This window comes from Crinia signifera, chromosome 4 (genome assembly GCF_055691185.1).
Source record: "Crinia signifera chromosome 4, ASM5569118v1, whole genome shotgun sequence".
NCBI lineage: Eukaryota > Metazoa > Chordata > Amphibia > Anura > Myobatrachidae > Crinia > Crinia signifera.
The window spans coordinates 216,558,777-216,575,134 of NC_139220.1; the positions used below are offsets into that span (position 1 = coordinate 216,558,777).

At 40.6% G+C, this 16,358-nt stretch overlaps 1 protein-coding gene across 5 annotated transcripts in view; it reads left to right on the forward strand.

Annotated features, from left to right (window-relative positions):
• The first annotated feature begins 247 nt into the window (after nucleotides 1-247).
• APBA2 (amyloid beta precursor protein binding family A member 2) overlaps nucleotides 248-16,358 on the forward strand; it is a 378,680-nt gene continuing 362,569 nt past the window's right edge. For 3 of the 5 annotated variants that reach the window (XM_083183772.1, XM_083183771.1, XM_083183773.1), the window contains exon 1: nucleotides 249-430. The gene's annotated coding sequence lies outside the window, so the exon portion shown is untranslated. Of the gene's footprint in view, nucleotides 431-16,358 lie in introns of all 5 variants that reach the window. The other 2 variants (XM_083183774.1, XM_083183775.1) reach the window with 2 other exon arrangements.

Here is a 16,358-nt window from a genome sequence, read left to right on the forward strand (position 1 = left end):
GAACTTACATTACAGTAGAATATACTATTGTAGAAAAACACCAACATTTAATCAGGGTGATCTGGAGCATATGGGGATAAACAGGCATTTATAAACATTCCCCTCCAGTGTATTGCTCACACTGCATTTCTTTACTACAAGGCACCGAGGCCTACAGGAGGAGGATGGGGCAGCCGTCACTATGGTAACAGCCTCATCCCCTCCCTCCACTCTCTGGTGTATTCTTCTCCCTTTCTCAGCCAAGGGGTTGTCGTTTTTGCCTACACAGGTTCCAGGGCTGCCACTGAAGGGGGGATTGTCCATGCTGCTTCCCGGGTTAATTAGTAGTCTCAGCGTGTGGCTGGGAAGCGAGCACACAAAAGAGCTGTTTGCTGCCTGAGAATCCGGAGCTTCCGCAGAGAGGAAGACACACCAAGGCACTGCAGAACAGGTAGGGGCACAGGGAACTTGCCAAGGGATGCCATCTTCTGCATGCACACCTTTCAAGGGATGACCTTCGTATAAAGAGATTTAAAGGGGTGTGGAAGTAGCATGAAAGTGAGACAGGAATCACAATGCTTGCACCGGAGGCTGGAGGATGGCCCCATTTGTGTGTATCGCAAGACAGGAGCTGGCTGGAATGTTTATTCTCTGTCGCCAGGAATATAATATAATATGTGCTATACATTATGTAACTCATATATGTGCTATGCGTTATGTAACTCATATTATCTGGGAGTTAGGAGCACAGCATATTTCTGTATCATGAGCATTGTTTGTAGCTTTTAATCTGTTGCTACAGGGAATTGAGGTCCATTATATGTTCCAATACACATCTACAGCTGCTGGTTACTGGGGCTGGGCGATTAAAGTGGTCAGGACATCCCTGTTACTTAGGAGCTGCTGCTGCTGCTGTTCCTGGTCCTGAGCAAGCTGCAATGTGCAGGACACGTACAGTACCCAGCAGCAGGATTTGGCTGGCTGCTCCTCTCATCCCCATGTACTAATCATGGAACGATATGTGTGTGTGTGTGTTCTTATTCCTTCTTACTATGCAGACACACCCAGGCTCATCTTTATCCCGAAGAGCTTACAATTCAGTAATGTCCATCAATGTCCAGCACTGTCTACTTTATGTGCCTTGCAATCTCTTAGCACTGCACTATGTACTCTATGTACTGTATGTTTACCCTGTATATTATTACACAGAATATGTATATGTATATATATATATATATATATATATATATATATTTGTGCATGCAACAATAATATGTATGGTCACTGGCTGTCATACATACCTGTAAATAAAGTTTGTGTTGTATTGTTGTTATACTAAGTAATTGAATCTATGAAATCTTACACTTTTTGCCATATTATGAATGTTGGTCATTCAATGACTGCCATCTGGGCACTAAGCAAAATGATTACTGGTAATGATTGCATGGCGGTCCCTGGTCGCAAAACACAAGCGCTAAATCTAATAACTCTCATTCATTGCTAGTAAGCCTTGCCACTCTGAATTTTAGCTGTATGGTGCTCCATGGAGACTTGCTACATGAATGACAAATGATTCCATTAAACTGTCATCTTTAGGTCAGCAGCCACCATACTTCGCTCACTTCTCCTGCTGGTCACTCACTTATGGCTTATGAGATAATTTCCTAGCTACATTTACATAGCAAATGCGCCCTGTGTTTGGTGTAATGCTCTTTCTCAGCTGTTCAGTCTTAATGCAGCCTTATAATAACAGAGTCCCATCATCATGTTCTATTATGTTCTTTGCACTTACATTTTGTTCTATGAAAGACATGCATAACAGCTCACAGACTGACACAGTACTGCACAGCTCTTCCCATTATGCCTAATTTTCTTCTTTTTCGTCTATAATCTTTTGACAATATAAAGAGAATAGTTACAGCATTCTATAAACAGAAATGCTATCTGAAATGTAGCGCTACTAATCAGTCTGTACCTTATATATTTAAGGGAAATGTGTTTTATTTATTTGGTTTTGCTCATTTTGCCTTAATTTTGATATGATTACACAGTGACATACTATAATTATTATTTATTAACAGTTTATTATATATATTTCACAATTATTACACAGTATTTTACAGGCAATACACAATGATTCACAACCGTCCCTGCCTCTGTGATGCTTACAGTCTGTATCACAGGTACACAATAGGGTTCATTTTTGTCAGACACAACTAATCTAACAGTACTTTTGGGATATTTACGGAAACGGTGTACCTGGCTGGAAAAAACCCATTCAAACATGTGGAGAACATGCAAACTCCACACAGATAGTGCCCTGTTATAATTGACCACAGTGGCGAGTTTTGAAAATAAGGTATCGTCTAATCTTGTCTGCTACAAACAAGGAGCTTCGTATTTTGCAAGTGTGGCAATGAAGGCTTGGTAAGCGAAGCATTCTGCCTTCTTTCTTTACTATTACTATGTATTCATATGAGGAATCAAATGTTCTTAAAAAGACAAAAATAATGTGAAAATCTCAAGGAGCTATAATGTGGGCAATTCCCCGAACTCCAGATGCCAATCCAATCCAATCTGTAGACCCTGAAAATCAGCTATTTGGGAATGGGTTCAGCAAAATGTAAATATTCCTATTTTATAAATGGGACTCTGCAAAACAAAGATTTCCAACTTGTTGGAGTTTTGCCGATGGCCCAACCCAGGCATTGGCAAACAGGGAATTGCCTCAGTTAGTTGTAGATGTATAGGCCCCTTGACAGTATGGCTTTATGTGGTAAGACTAGGAGATTTGTTGCAATAAGAAAGAATGATCTTTATTAGTACATACTGGCAGGTGGTTGGACTTCATTTGTTCCTTGTAGATACACAGGGCTTCAGACAGAGTTGGACATCACCCATCACCCACGGGCAGTACGATGTACTCCGGTTTCCTCCCACAATCCAAAAATATACTGGTAGGTAAATTGGCTCCCAACAAATGAACCCTCAAATTAATATAGATTGTAAGCTCCACTGGGGCAGGGACTGATGTGAATGTTCAAATATTCTCTGTAAAGCCCTGTGGAATATGTGTGCGCTATATAAGAAACTGTTGATAAATATTTAATAAATAAATAATTTGTGGGTTGTAAATATGCCATATTTCCATACTGCGCCAAAATGTATACGTAATAAGAGTATTCTGAGCGTTACAGTAGGTAAATGCAGATCTGGCATGTAATGTGTAAAGCTGGCCATACATCAGAAAGATCGATCTTAAGATCGATTGCGCTCATGATTGTGTACAATTTCCCTTGAAATCCCCGGCAGTCCTTGGTGGTTTTTGGACACACAATCATACAATCAGTCTTACAATCCATCTGCTGCATGATTGTTTACACAAGATGTGCACACAATCTGCATACAATCCATCATACAATCAGTCATACAATCAATCATATGATTGATTGTATGATTGTGTACACAAGATGTGCACACAATCTGCATACAATCCATCTTACAATCAATTGAGATTGTATGATTGGGTACAATATCTTTCTGATGTATGGCCACCTTAAGAGTAGCATGCCTCATAAAGATGGATCCTTTTGATACTTATCTCTGGAAGAGCTATGTATCCATTAATGTGCTTCCCAGGAGGTGTATTATTGCAGGCAATGAAGTCCGGGTCTAAAGATATGTTGCTGTAATGGGGATGACACCAGCAGCACAATGGAGCATCTAATGATTGAATGTTTATATATTAACCCTCCAGACAGAGGTGTAGATTTGAGGCATTGGGTGGCTTGAGGGCATTGGGGATCTGCGGGGGCTAGTACTAACACTGCCTGGACCGCAAACAAGTACTTGTCTGCTTCCCGTCACACCTGCCAGCAATGATAGCGTTCGTCCCAAAATGGCCACCGCCTCAAAGGAGACAGTTATTATGGATCAGATGCTAGAGGAGGAAGAGGTATCGATTTTGGGAGGGACATTGTTAATAGGGGCAGACATAACAGACCCCAACGATGAGGGAGGGGGGGGGGGATCCCCTACAACTAGTAGTTACTGGGGGGAGGGGGGGAATGAGGGGCTGAGAAACTGTTTAAGGCGGGGGTGTGCCATAGAGTTATGCTACTGCCTCCAGCTCAAGTATTTCTCCTACTTTAGTGTATACATAAACACCCTACTTATCTTGGCCCGTGTATGCATCGCCCATACCTGGATGGGTTCTAAGCCACCTTCTCACCTATCCTAGTTTGCATTAGTTAATGTCACCGTCTCTCATGAGCGCTTTATGTATACGAAGCGTAACTGTGTTTCAACATTCAACAAGATTTGGGGTCTCTGGCAGAATTCCCCACTCTCTCTTAGCACTGCAGATTAATGTGCCCTGTGTCTGTGTTTTGAATATGATATTGGCCCAGTGCCCACCCGACTGCCCACATGCTTGCTTTGTTTCTTTTTTTTTAGGTATGTTTTCTAAAGATAGTGTGCTATATCCTCTATGATTGTTATATGCAATACAATTACTGCTCTCTGACGGTTTATTACTTGGATCTTTATTTCGGGAAATGCATTTATTACTATCGTTATTAGTATTGTTTATATTTTATGTGTTGAATTTTTTTTTATAATAGAATGATTTAATTAATAGGGCACTATATTTTGTGGATAATTCCATTATCGACAAGAAAAATCTCATGTGGAACAGTGCATTGCATTGCTGCGCTATATAAAAAACTGTATGTAAATAAATAACATTGCTAAAACAAAATTCAATTAGGACCCAGTGATTGGGTCATGGGCACTGGAGAGCAGGGACCTCTTCAGTGTGTATATGGCCAGCACATAGGCAGTAGGCACATGTGCCAGACACACTTGTCTACAAGAAGTGCCAGTTCCACTCTTTTCAATGTTATTACTGCAACTTATAACCTCCCTTCAATCACCAAAACAGTACAATGCCACAGTGTGCTGTTACAGGATGAATAGCAGCTTTGGAAATAAGCAGTGGTGTAAGTTCGTCCCAGTCAAGAAACTGTCTCTTCTATGGTCCTGCTGGGTGAGGGAGTCAGCCACAGAAGTGATATCGACAGCTTTCAATTAATTGATTCAAACTTGCAGGGGAGGAGAGGTGCCCCCTTGGGAGCAGGAGCCTGGTGGTAGATGACTCCATTGCCTCCCAGAGTTCTGCCTCTGGAAATAAGTGAAAATATATGTGAAGTTGAGCATTTTCCTTTGAATACTGTTATTCATAATTCAACCTACAGCTAAATCCGCAGGAGCCGTGTGTGTGTGTGTGCGCATTACAAGGGATAACAGCCCTAGTCTACATTATTAAAATACTTATAGATAGTGGCAGGTGCTCAATTAGTTTAGTAATACCATTCAGGTGCATGGAAAGGAGGGGTAATACTGAGTAAGTAAAAAATCCATGGTTTCCCCCAGCTCAATGAATGGTATTAGTACCTAGTCTAGAACACTACATGATAATAGTTATTGGTTACATATATTTGTGTAAATCTATGTTAAGCCCCTATGTCTAGGTGCAGGGTGCGGCACCCCAAAAAAACAGCATAATCTAGAAAGCACAGAGCAACACACCCATGAAAATACTATAGAGTCAATAAATATTAGTGATAGGAAGCCAAAGCTATATATAGAAAGTGAGGGGGGGGGGGATAATAATAATAATTATACATTTTCATTCAAAAATTAAAGAAATAGTGTTTGTGAGAGAAAAGGAAATTGTGCTAAGTGTTAGATAGTATGTAAAGATGTGCCGCACTACAACCATCCAGCCCCACCAATACAGGGGCACCGCACCCCACACCTCCGTTACCCTAAATTGGGTCTACGACTAACCAGCAAGGAACAACATGGTAATAGCTCCTTACTTAGATACTGAGGGGAAAATTTACTAAAGGAAATTTGTAAAAAATAGGTGTATTTGTATCCAGAAATACACTCATTTTTGACATTTAGGGGGAAATTTACTAAAGGAAATTTGTAAAAAAAAAAAGGTGTATTTGTATCCAGAAATACACTTATTTTTAACATTTACTATCCCGAAAATACTGCAATTCGTATTCGTATTGATGTGCTATTAATACGAATACGAATTGCAAATTTCCCCCTTACTATCCCGAAAATACGGCAGTTCGTATTCGTATTGATAGCACATCAATACGAATACGAATTGCCGTATTTTCGGGATAGTAAATGTCAAAAATAAGTGTATTTCTGGATACAAATACACCTATTTTTTACAAATTTCCTTTAGTAAATTTTCCCCTGTATATCCAAAGTCTTGGCTGCATAGACTATATAGTGCAGATCTGCACTATATAGTCTAAATTGTTTGAATATAGTCTAAATTGTACAAGTGTGTACACACCTTAAGAGCTACCTACCTTTTTTTTACTATGGTGAGTTCTTTTTTTTTCTTACATGCATACTCCCTTTCATGAAAAGCAAAGCATGTGAGCAAAGCACTCACATTTATACAGCTTTTACACAGACCATAACAAATCATATAAATGATGATTAATAAATGTAGGGAAAAATGTAGGGAAAAAAGTCCAGTAGGTGCATATTTATTATTTATTTAATTTCTTAGCGCAGCAGATTCCGTTGTGCTTTGCAATTGTAGACAGTGATAGAACAAACTGGGTAGCAACAGACAGACATGGAGGTAGGAGGGCCCTGCTGCAAGCTTACAATCTATAGGAAAAATATGTAAAGACAAAAAGTACTGATTCGGCATGGAAACATACAGGTTGAGTATCCCAACCCGTTGCCGCTGCCCCACACCCCCAGCCCGCACTACTAGGTGCTAACGGGACAGCGAACAAGCAGTTTGCTGCGCCCGCTCACACCAATGGCAAAAACCTTATGCGCATGCGCAGTTGTTCAACATCGCTCCCCTGTGCGAACACACAGTAGAGCGTATCAACTAGAATAACCCCCTAAGTCTCTGAATCTGTACACTATGATGCAGTAGATATTACTTTTTTGCATCCCATGTTCAATTATGCTTTTGTATACAGTCTAAGGGCCTGATTCAGACCTGATCACTGCTGTGCGAACATCGGCCAATTATCGATACACTGAGCATGCGTCTGGGTCACAATGCGCCTGCACAACGCCTTCTTGATACTTTTTTCCTTCACTAGCCTTCTCATGGTGATTGACTGGAAGAAGGGATGGGAACTGGAAGTTTAATGGAAGTGTCAAACACATGTATTCGCACAGTGTGCACATTAAGTTGCAAGGAGGATTTCACTGTAGCGGGGCAGCGTCTACCTGATTGCTGGCCACTGCAAATTTGCTGTCATGTCATCCGGTCTGCATTACCTCCTAAGCCACACACAGATATAACATTGTGGCATATCGGATTAATCAGCACAGTCTCATAATGTTTCCTAGTTGCACGCGTTCCGGCTAACGCACATTTTCGTCAAAACAAAGACACCTGACTGTAGCACAGTTGGTGGCTCACACATCAGGTATCTCAAGCTGTGTCACTTATTGAGGCTCGAAGTTTGAGGACACATCCGTACCATGATTTCACAGTGTTTTATGGAATGTGTACCATAATGTTCGGTCAGGCAAGTACTAAATTGAAGGACAAATGCTCTCATATGTTGGTGTGAAGCAAGTAAAAAACAAAACAAAAAGAAACATCCAAAAATATGATTTTATATTTTCTTTATTACAAAAGATGCAGTCTTTGGTATCTCCGACAGTTTTAGAATTTGAGAATGATTGCTTGTTTAATCCTGGGAATAGTGTTCTGTTGTAGGCTAGGTTTAAGATTATGATTGGTTGGTGCAGGATTGAATTGGAACTAATGTGGAATGAAGCCTTGGCATCTCTTTTTGTAAGAAATGTTTATTTCCTAATCGGGAGGCCTGGCCCATGGTTTTTTTTTTTTTTATTCTTTTTTTTAAGTCGAAAGAAGTAAATTATTACAATACAAATGCCATAAACATGTATTGAGATTACAATGCAATGATAGTAACATTAGTGACAAAAGTCCAGAAAAACAGACCTATATAAATAGTAACTGTTAACCAACTTGGGGCATTAAGGAACCGCTGTAGAAAGAAAGGTAAACTATGGAAAGAAAGGTAAATGTCTATGTTATCCAGATGATACCCCTAAAATCACCTGCATTTTCAGATTTCGAGGGGGGGGGGGGGGGGGGATTGGGGCAGCATTGTGCATTGTGTGGCTGTGGTCATTTTTTGTATTCCCTGTATGGCAGCTTTACCAAATTCAAAGATCTTACATGCGGTATTCTACAGTCTGGATTTATTGAGTGCTAAGCTGCGGATGAGCATGGGCACTCTGAGACCCATTGGCAGTGCCTGCTGTGCTGTTGCTCCATGTTAAACAGCCCCCATAAATTAAACGTCTAGATCCGCCCCTGGCCACTTAGGGTTCTTTCATACAGATAGTGGTAGATGCTCAAATTAGTTCAGTAAAACTTTTCAGGTGCATGCAGGGGAGGGGTTAATACTTAGTAAGTAACAAGACATTGGTTCCCCGGCACAGTGAATAGTTTTAGCAACCAATCTTAAACACTACATGATAATAGAATTCAGAGATATTGGTTACATATACCTGCGCAGGTGTATGACATGCCCCTAAGCTGAGTCAAGGCTTCTCTTAGGGTACTTTGTCTTTAGTTATGCATGCTAATATGTTCAGACTCAGCTGTAAAACAAATAATGAGAAAAGAAGAATCCATACTTTTAAATCAATATTGTCACCAAAACAGATGGTACTAAATTAGGCAAGTGTCAATGCATTTTAAGGAGCCCTACCATATCTTATTTCCCAAATAAGATTTTGGGACATTATGTAAAAAAATATAAATAAATTCTGTATTTAGTTGGCAAGTTATAAATACCAGTAAAGCAGTATACAAGATAAATTAGAAAAAACAACACTGACATTACTATAGTGACTGGCTTAATTTTTTATATCAAACTAAAAGGCCATAGATAATATTTTATACATATTTTAGTGCTTACTTGCAACTGGCACTACTGGAGACATCTGTAACTGGCACTACTGGGGACACCTGCAACTGACACTACTGGGGAGATATGTAACTGGCACTACTGGGGACATGATATGTAACTGGCACTACTAGGGATATGATATGTAACTGGCACTACTGGAGACATGATATGTAATTGGCTCTACTGGAGACATCTGTAACTGGCACTACTGGGGACACCTGCAACTGACACTACTGGGGAGATATGTCACTGGCACTACTGGGGACATGATATGTAACTGACACTACTGGGGACATGATATGTAACTGGCACTACTAGGGACATGATATGTAACTGGCACTACTAGGGATATGATATGTAACTGGCTCTACTGGAGACATCTGTAACTGGCACTACTGGGGACACCTGCAACTGACACTACTGGGGAGATATGTAACTGGCACTACTGGGGACATGATATGTAACTGACACTATGTGGGACATGATATATAACTGGCACTACTAGGGACATGATATGTAACTGGCACTACTGGGGACATCTGTAACTGGCATTACTGGGGACATGATATGTAACACACTACTGGGGGCATCTGTAACTGGCACTACTGGGGACATATGTAACTGGCACTACTGGGGACATGATATGTAACTGGCACTACTGGGGACATGATATGTAACTGGCACTACTAGGGACATGATATGTAACTGGTACTACTGAGGACTTGAGGTGTCTGAAGAGGTGAGTTTTCAGGGAACGCTTATAGGTTTGGAGACTGGAGGAGAGTCTTATTGAGCTTGGGAGGGAATTCCACAGAGTGGGTGCAGCCCAAAGAAAGTCCTGCAATCGGGAATGGTAGAGAATAATAAGTGTGGATCAAAGACGCAGATCTTGTGAGGAGTGTAGAGGTCGTGTTGGATGATATTTTGAGATAAGAGTAGAGATTTATGTTGGTGTAGTTTGGTTTATGGCTTTGTGTGTAAGTAAAATAATTTTGTATTGAATATGGTAGAATACAGGTAGCCAATGAAGTGACGGACAGAGTAGCTTTGCAGACGATGAACTAGGTTAGGAAGATTAGCCTAGCAGCTGCATCCATGATGGACTGTAGTGGTGAGAGTCTGTATTGGGGAAGGCCAATAAGGAGACTATTGCAATAATCATTGTATGAGTTGATGAGAGCATGGATTAGAGTTTTTGTAGTGTCTTGTGTAAGGTAAGGGCGAATATATTTCTTAGGTGCATGTGGCATGATTTCGAGACAGCTTGAAACTTTGTTTCATGTTTTGAATCACCAATACAAATATATTTGTGTGTACAGTATTTCATGTATTTGATGTGTTTATACAACATAAATGCATTTTATGTTCACACTTCAAGATACCTCAATGAAATATACAAATATTTTAAAATACAGAATAATCCTTTATCCAAAATGCTTCTGTACCAACTTTAACTGCTTTAGTGGTGATCTGTCTTAGTATGCAATTCAGAGATAATTAGTGAAAGTCTGTGTTGGTAGTTGGTAGACGGTAACTAAGAAGAAGAATGATAGTTGCAGAAAGTGTGCAAGAGTGGCCATGAAATAAGAGAGAATATTTGTAGCATGGAGGACAGGAGAGGGGAGGCAGACCGCTATCATAGACAAAAGAGGTTTGTAGCAGGAAGCATCAATAAATGGAGTCTGGGAGAAGGGAGCAGGGAAATTGTCAGCAGGGACAATAACTGAAGGTTTTGAACCAGTGTCAGGCAGTTTGTCTAGGAGAAAATATGGAGTATCTTTATATGCTTTACCCAACCATGACAGGTCTGTGCGCTACAAAATTATGGTAGTGAATATCTGTTGCTTGGTGCTACTTCTTATCTAGATCTCTTTACGAATGTGGAAGTTTCTGGTAGATCCTTACCGACTCACTTAGCAGACAGCTGGTTGCAAACTGATTTATGAATTGTGCTGTCCTTTTACCAGTCCATGTATTGGGAGGTCCCCACACACTGGTCCAGGGAACAGTCCTCTGAGTATAATAGCATCCTAGAGCAACCAAAGTTATTTGCAGCATAATTGAAGTCACCTCCAAAGGATTAAGGAGCATATTTATGAACAACCATATATAAAATGCAATCGTCCCAACTCGTAATAAAAATGACCTCATGCAGCACAAGCACAAGAACAGGGCTTCCAAAAAAGCTCTGCTTGGTGAAGGCGGACACCTGAATGATCCCAATCATCCTAGTCCATGCGTATGGTAAAGCATGAAAGAGGTTAAAAACTTAAAAAAAAAAAAAAAAAAAGCTCATGTCAAACTTTTCTTGTCCAATCAATATGAGCATGATCCAAATCTGTCCAAACTATCCACTACTAATGTCTGCCCAATATGGTTGGAACAAAATTCACCAACAAAATGTCCACACCTGGTTTGACAGTATAGTGATAAATACAGTTTTGTCATTGTGGTGGTAAATTGTAGCTATAAAAAAAATCCATGCAAACGTGAATATAAAAACACAGGTGGCAAATTACAGCTAATTTAAAAGTCACATTTAAACCAAGAGTTAATTGTAAATTTAGTAAAGGAAATTGATGGTTTTCATGCAAGGGGTGTTTGACCAAATAAGGCAAAGAGGTAGGGCGAAAGGAAGGAATCGATGTTTCTATTGCTAACATCGTAATAGTAGCTGTTGTTTTTCTCCTATCTACGAGCCAAATGTACCAGGAGGGGCCTGTTGTCACTTAACATTGTTCCAGGCCTGATGGTAGATTTTATACAGTATATTCATTTATTTTTAAATGACTGACAAGCAAGAGAGCTCAAACAATATACATTTTCAGTATCACACCTTTCAGACCCATCCATTTTTCTGGTAAGAATTTCTTGGCTTTTTATAGCAGTTGGTTTAACCACAGCTTAATAGATTTCTCCTCTTATTTATACCATGCAAAAGTTGAGGTGACGATATTTAACATGGCATTTAGAAAACCAGCAGCATTTCAGCATTCTGGCCTTCAGTAAATCTGGCATCAGTAGAGCCACCTGAACATTTTTTGTTTCTCGTAAGCACTTCTCAGTAAATGTCCCCCATTGGACCATTTCTAGTCACCTGACACCAAATGGCATGTTTTGGAATAGTGTAGTCATTAGAATGCTCTGTCACAGCCTGTTTTTTATTTTATCATGAAGATGGTGACAGGCCATATCCATCTGTTACATTGGCTATTTATAACTTTCACGGGGGCACAGAGAAAGATGTCATGTATGGTACATGAACTGTCAGCTAATGAGTTTATGAATGTGATAGATGACAAATAAGGTTGAGAACCTGCTAATTGAAACCAGTGTGATAATCTGAATGTGCTCTTTATTATCACTATGTAGCATAGTATTATTATCATCTATGTAGCATACTAGATAAACTAACTGACAAATAGTACACAGATGGTGCCAAAACGTACTTCTCGTGGATTTGATATGTCAGCATTTAAACTTACATAGAAAATTTGGCTTGTTCCAAACCCTTAAGGCTGGTGATTATCCTGCTATGTCCTGGACCTCAATTTGAATCTTAAATCTAAAGCAAACTGATCACCTTATTGTCAGCATCAGCTTGGCTGGGCCTGTAGTTGTCTCTGTCTCCCAAATGTAGCATTTATGTAAAACTCTTACCCTCCTTAATTTTAATCAGGTTACAGTAAAGTGGAAATTACTGTGCTGTTTTTATAGCTGAAAAGGGCAAAAAGAGTATAGTTTGACATCATTATTATTATTCTATTCATTTATATGGAGCCAATTTATTCTTAAGTAGTTCAATACCATAAACCACTGATTCTTTTTACTGTCTACACTGCAGACTTTGTATACAACACACCACCTGCAGAAGTTTTCTGATGACTCTGCCATAGTAGGCCTCATCTTAGATGGGGATGAAAGGAGGTACAGAGAATTTACGCTGGATTTTGCCCTCTGGTGTCAGAAGAATCATCTTCAGCTTCATACAGGAGAGACTAGGGAGCTGGTGGTTGATTTAGGGAGACACCAACTCTCTCCTCCTTCACCGGTGAGGATAAGGGAGCAGATATTGAGATTCTAAAATCTTATAAGTACCTGGGTTTTCATCTGTATAATAAATTGGATTGGACTGATAATTCTGCTGCTCTGTATAGGAAGGGGCAGAGCAGACTTTACTTGTTGAGTAGACTGTGATCTTTTGGGGTGCAGGTAGCGCTACTGAGGACTTTCTTTGACTCTGGGGTGACATCAGCTATATTCTTTGTGGTGGTTTGCTGGGGTAGCAGCATTTTGGCGGCTGATAGAAAGAGACTAAACAGACTGGTTAGGAAAACTAGTTCTGTTTTGGGAAAAACCTTGGATACGGTAGAGCTGGTGGGTGAGAGGAGAATAATTGGCAAGTTAGCATCCTTGCTGGATCATCCGTCCCACCCACTTCAGGATATTTTGTCAGAATGAATTAGTTCCTTTAGTGATAGACTGCTTCACCCTCGATGTCTTACGGAGAGAGGTCTTTTCTACCTGCTGCGGTTAGACTATATAATCACCATGGTCCCCGGTATACATCTTACTTAGTTCTTATGTTATGCCAATCATGTGGAATATATGTTTACATATTTTTATTGACCTTGGTTCTGTTCTTTGTTTTGGGTTCTCTTTTATGTGTGTTTTTATTATGCTATTTATTCTATCTCTACTATGCACTTTGCTGTAACAATGTGAATTTCCCCATTGTGAGATGAATAAAATAATTTTATTTTATTCTAGTCTATATTAACAGTAAAGCCCCCATATACTTCTCATAAGGGCAATTTCCCTTGAACTCCTCCTGCAGCTCTCTGGGAGGCCTTCCATACAGTTTGCCACTTGATGTGGCATTGTTTACATGCAATAAATCACATGTTATTTATCACATGTACAAGGACTCCCAGGGAGCTGCTGGGGGAGTTCAAGGGAAATCGGATGTGATACATCGCAGGTGCCAAAAAGCACCCATGATGTGCCACTAATGGGTCCTATTCTGATTTATCCTATGTTCTGCACACATAACTTCCGACTCACACAGAAACCGGCATCGGAACTGATAAGATACCTGCGATTGCCACTTTTCATCTGATTTCTTGTGCCGATTTGTCTGAAAACGGATTGGCCCGAGACAGAGGCAAGAGAGCTGCTTACAATTTATTATGGCTGATTGGTGTATATTCTGTTGCTCGGAGTGGGGTTATCAAAAATAAAACATTTTTTTTATCTTATTTTATTCTAGATATCAGTTATTTAACATGAAATATTACTTCAAATGTTTTTTAGTAAAGAAAGGGAAGCAGTAGGTTGTTGTTAATGGCACAGAATTTGCTATGAGGCCACATTCATCTACGGATACAGAGCACAACTTAATCCTCACGTAATGCAACTGCAGTATTAACCAAAGCAGAAATGTGAAGGGCCTTATCGTTCTCACATAATATTAAACTATTGTGTCTTATCTCTGGTAACATCCTGTACGCATCTGCAGAGGGATTTTGTCATTTTTAATACAACTAGCAATATATATTTTTTCTTTTTTTCTGCCAACACTAGCAATACGACATTGCAAAGATAAGAAAAGGGTTTGTATAATACAGCAACCAAGCCAAATAAAATATATTTTAAATTGCTGACACGTTTATGTTGGTTTATGAAAACACAACAGATGTGACTTAGGGATCTCATTACAAACAGCTAATATGAATGTTGGATGAGACCTGTCCTTGCATAAAGGCCACATTTGTATAAGTGTCTGGAGCCAATGATAACAGTCTCTGTCATTCATCCATCAGCGATGTACTGTATACTGGTACTGACCAACTTCACTGTGTGCCTGTGACTAAGGGGGGTCATTCAGGTGCGGTCAGCTTTACTATCATTGCTGCTTCTTTTAAAGCAGCAGTGATAGTGCTGTATGGTGATGCATCAGTCTATTACAAGCACATGCCTCCTGCTGCAGTATTGATCTGACCCCCGGGAAGCTTATGGCAAGGGAAATATGATGGTGGCTTTCTAAGATGCCAAACACAATACAGTAGCGCACGCAGGGGGGGTTTCCGAGTACTCAGAAACCCCCCTAGGAATCTAAGGACCCTAATCTGAAAGCTGAGGGTCCCCTCTTTCCATGGGTACAAGAATTTTAAAAATCGGCCCTGGGGAACCGGAGATATCTGACTTCAAAGCAGTGGTCCCCATCCAAGCCTGTTAATTGCTCTTCCCAGTCAGATAATTCAGTTTCTTTCTGACTTAGGGGGGTATTCAATGTTCGGGTCACGGCAGACGAGCTTGCTCGCCTGCCGTGACCCAGTCCCGTTCTCGGTCAGCTCGACCGAGAACATGCAGGCGGGATTCAATGTCCCGCCTGCAGCGGGGCGAGAAGGGGGCGTGGCCGCGAGTTGCGGCCGGGAAGTGACGAGCTGCAGCCGGCAGCTCGTCACTTCCCTGCTGTTCTCGGCAGAACGAGCCCGACAGCTAGAGATGTCGGGCTCGTTCTGACAGGAAACCCTGTTCAATGCTGTCGGGCAAGACAGCATTGAATAGGGCCCGTCGAGCATCTCCCCCACGGGAGATGCTCGACGGCGATTGATTGTCCCCCTTAGAGTTTTTCTCAGGGTATATTCGAAAACATGGGACTCTTCCCCTTAGATGGACACTAGCATCGTGTCTCTACTATGCCCAGAACCAGAGATATCAGCCTTCCAGCAGCTGGTTACTGCTCCAGCTCCACACACCTGTGTAGTTTTATATACTCATTGGCAGATTGCTCTGCCTCCTGAACTCTGATCCCCTAGTCCCTAATACATTTGGTAGGTGGGATTCTCTAGTTTTTAATTCCAAAAATATCTGCAGTCAAGCAAGCTGTCCTCCCACCAGAAAATTATGAATAATTTCACTCCACTATACACCCCTCCTCTGCATATTAAACATCCTCTACCACCCTGGAAGTTATGTATCAGGGCCCCTTCTTTCAGCCCAATGCACGCTTCTCCCACCTTATCTCCCACCATCTGTGCAGTAAAGGGGTAATTAGTGGAAATTACTGATCCAGGCCCTACATGCTGAGCGGTTGATATAATACCCCTACCACCCGTGGGACATCAAAGCTTCCCCCACCCCTACCACTGGAGGCTCGGTAGGGGCCCCAATACATTGCTATGCCCAGGGGTCTACACTGCTGTTATATATATATATATATATATATATATATATATATATATATATTTATTTTTTTATTATTATTTATATACATTTGGTCTATCTATAATACTTTAACTGACCCGGCATATACTGGGTCACCTAAATGTCCGTCTCCGTGCTTTGCTCCGCCCCTCT